General features: G+C 31.0%; 1 non-coding gene across 1 annotated transcript; it reads left to right on the top strand.

Annotated features, from left to right (window-relative positions):
- Window positions 1-618: 618 nt before the first annotated feature.
- Window positions 619-725, top strand: LOC139894933 (small nucleolar RNA R71). Its single transcript, XR_011775408.1, has one exon. It is a non-coding gene; the product is annotated as a small nucleolar RNA R71 (small nucleolar RNA).
- Window positions 726-3,883: the final 3,158 nt, after the last annotated feature.

Genomic DNA, 3,883 nt, shown 5'->3' with positions numbered 1-3,883 from the left:
AGATTCAACTAGCTTCGACATCATATCTTCTAAATTTGGCTTTTTATCATCGGTTTGTGGTGGTTTATTTGGAAAAATAGGTCTTTGCTGGTTGTAAGTATTATTGGATACTTATTGATTGCTAGGACCTTGTTGGTTGTTGTATGGAACATTTCGGTTATAATTCTGATTTTGATTGTAGTTTGGTCTTGGTGGTTGATAATTATTTTGATAATTATTTCCAGGCCTTTGATTAATATATGAAACATTCTCTCTTTGTTCCATTGTTTGTTCAATACTGAGACAATCTTTTGTCAAATGTGGTCCTCCACACTGCTCACAACTAATTCGTATTGCGTAAATATCCTTAGTCATCATATCCATTCGTCTCTCGAAAGCATCTAACTTTTCGGAAATGGAATCAAAGTCATGGCTAGAATCGGCTCTAGCCTCTTTAGATGATCTAACGATGTCTTTTTCTTGATGCCAATCATGTGAGTGAGAGGCTGTGTTATCAATAATTTTGTAAGCTTCAGTTGCGGTTTTTTCATAATGGAACCACCAGCTGCTATGTCGATATCTTTTCGTGTAGTAATGTGGCATCCTTGGTAGAATATTTGTACTATTTGATAAGTGTCTAAACCATGTTGAGGACATCCTCTCAACAACTTTCCAAATCTTGTCCATGCTTCATATAGAGTTTCATTTGACTTTTGTGCGAACGTAACAATTTCTCCTTGAAGTCTCATGGCTTTAGATGCCGGAAAGAATCTTTTAAGAAATTTCTCAACTAAAACATCTCATGTATCAATCGCTCCTTCAGGTAACGATTCTAACCAATCTTTGGCTTCACCCTTTAAAGTCCAGGGAAATAACTTGAGATAGATCTGTTAATCCTCAACTTCTCTGATTTTAAATAGAGTACAGATCCTATTAAAGGTACGAAGATGTTCGTTTGGATCTTCCTTCGACGCACCACTAAATTGGCATTGATTATTTACCATGTATAGGATTTGTCCTTTGATTTCATAATCTGGCGCATTAATGTCTGATTGAGTAATTGTATGACCTTGGCCAGTGCGTGTAGCTCTCATTCAGTCTTCCATACTTAGAGGTTCCTGATTTTCCATGATTGAATTTATTGAATCTGAATCACTAGAGGATTCTAATTTAATGGTTTCTTCCTCGACAATCTCTGGTTGAATGATTTGTGGTTTAGGAGGAATAATTAGTGGTTCAGGATCTCTGAATTGTCCTTGAATATCCTCTAGGTTCTCAATTGTGAGGTCGGGTTCAAAAAATGGATTTTCAGAAATTTGAATTGGAGTACTCGTTTGACTTGATGATGATTCTAAAGAAAATTCAACGGCGACAATATTGGCTAGATGTCTTGATCGAGTTACAGGTGGTGAACGTATGAAAGGTGGTGAACGTTTTGCTCCGTGCATTCGCTGAATATCCTATTAGTTATAAAAAAAAATAAAAAATTATATAAGTTATCAAATTAATAGACTTTTTTGATTTTGCCCACGTTTCGAATAGCCAATAGATGCAGCAGGTAGCCAGGACCCTTTAAATCGGAAGCCCACAACTCGCCACTAACAAATCCAACTATTACTACGAACCAGAAAATTTTGGATGTCTATCTATTTAACCGCTTAAAATAATTTTTCGTCGAAATTTTAAAGATAAAATCTATGTCCTAAAAACTAGAGCGTCGAGAAATAAGAGGAAGAAAAAGAGTGCGTCGAAAAACGTCGAAAAATAAAAGGTCGAAAAATAAAAATAAGAAAATAAAGCGTCGAAACTTTGAATTCTAAAAACTTAATATTAAAAGTTGCGTCTAAAGGTATTAGAGCTTAAAGAAATTCTAAATCCAAAACGGCAATTACTTAAATAGGCACTAAAATCTATTTAAAACTAGAGCGATAAGCGACGTCGTAAATTTCTAAAGCGCCTAAGTCTTAATCTAAAGAAAAAGCACTTAAGGGATTTTACGGCAAAGCCTAAAAATCTAGAAATATAAAGGAACTATGGCAAAAACTAAGTTTAAAACTAATCACGAACGAAAAAAATATACAAATTACGAGTTAAACGAATAAAAAGATACAAAATATAAAAATAAAACTTAAAGTTATAAAAATATAATTTTTATAAAAATATAATTTTTATATTATTTATTAAAAAGGTACTAATTTATAAATTAATAAAACTAATTAAAACTTTAATTAAAAACTAATACTAATTATTATTAAATTAAAACAATAATTCTAATTAATTAATAATAATTAATTAATTAAACCGTAACCCTAATTCGTCAGCTGAGGTTTCAGAACTGTCCCATCAGCTCATGCGATCGCATGAGTTTAGGGTTAAAAAGCCATGCGGTCGCATGGACTCGGATACCAGGCCTTTGTTGTTGGTCTGCTACAGTTTCGGCCCGAATACTTTTAATTTTAATTTGATTTTTAATTTATAAAAATAATATATAAGTAATAGTTATTATAAATAAATTTATATTTTTAAGAACTAAAAATAATACTTTTATACCTTTATATAAATTAAATAAAATATATTTTCTTTTTACTTAAACACTTAAAAATATAGAAAAATATTTTTTTATAGCGTTCTATGGCGTCCCCGGCAGCGACGCCAAAAATACTTGATGTGTGCGAGGTGTAGTACGAAATAGATTATATTTTACTACGAAATACTTTTAAATACGATACAATTTTACACAAGTTATTTATTTATTTATAGAATGGATATACCTAAACATTGCTACAACACTTATAGGCAGTGTACCTAATCGTAGAGTAGTGTAGTTTTTAGTAAGTCCGGTTCGTTCCACAGGGAGCTGGCTAAGTTTAACGCTGTATATATTTTAAACTATATTTGTATGTATATATATATATATATATATATATATATATATATATATATATATATATATATATATATATATATATATATATATATATATATATATATATAGTATTATTATTATAAAATGGGTTTTTACCGTTTAGTGGCCGGTTTGTCGATTTTAAAACTTAAGTCACAATTAAAACCTAAGGTAAAATATTAAATATAAGTACAATTTAATTTAAAGCGTAAAGTAAATGATGATAAATAAAAGTGCGATAATTAAAATGACGATAAATAAAAGTGCGATGAGATATAAAATAAAGGAATTATGCTTATTTAAACTTCCGTAATCATGATGTTCGACGTGTTGATTTTAATTTATTACCATGGGTTAATTGTCCTTTGTCCTGGATTATTCGATATGTCCATCTCGTTTTGTCCATAATAGTCCATCGGTCATAATTATAAAATGCGAGAGTCTTCACCAAATTAACCTTATACCCGAAGTCAAATATTCCAACTAATTGGGGACTTAAACTGTAACAAGGTCTTAATACTTTGTTTAATGAATACACCAGGTTATCGACTGCGTGTAATCCAAGGTTTTAATACTTTGTTAACAATTACACCAATTACCCTTGAATGTAATCCACCCCTATTTTAATGAGTCCAGTGACTATTAATCCATCCCCGTGTCCGGTCAAATGAATAATTATTAGTATTTATAGATATCCCGCCCACCGTACCCAGTCAAGCGTATGTGGTTATATATAAATACGTCAAATTATAAATCTCTATATTAAATCAACGAGATATCATTTAATTAATATAAAGCCCATTAATAGCCCATAGTCCAATTTCCACAAGTGTCGGTCTTTTGTCCAAACCCCAATTATGGTCCAAACCCAATAACCCCGTCTTAATATTTAGTCCAACATCACGATTACTTCGGCTTAAATAAGCATAATAATAACTTAGCTACGAGACATTAATTTAAAAAGGTTGAACATAACTTACAATGAACATTAATCGCATA

Source organism: Rutidosis leptorrhynchoides, chromosome 2, assembly GCF_046630445.1.
Source record: "Rutidosis leptorrhynchoides isolate AG116_Rl617_1_P2 chromosome 2, CSIRO_AGI_Rlap_v1, whole genome shotgun sequence".
Lineage (NCBI taxonomy): Eukaryota > Viridiplantae > Streptophyta > Magnoliopsida > Asterales > Asteraceae > Rutidosis > Rutidosis leptorrhynchoides.
This window is presented reverse-complemented; position numbering and strand designations above follow the sequence as displayed.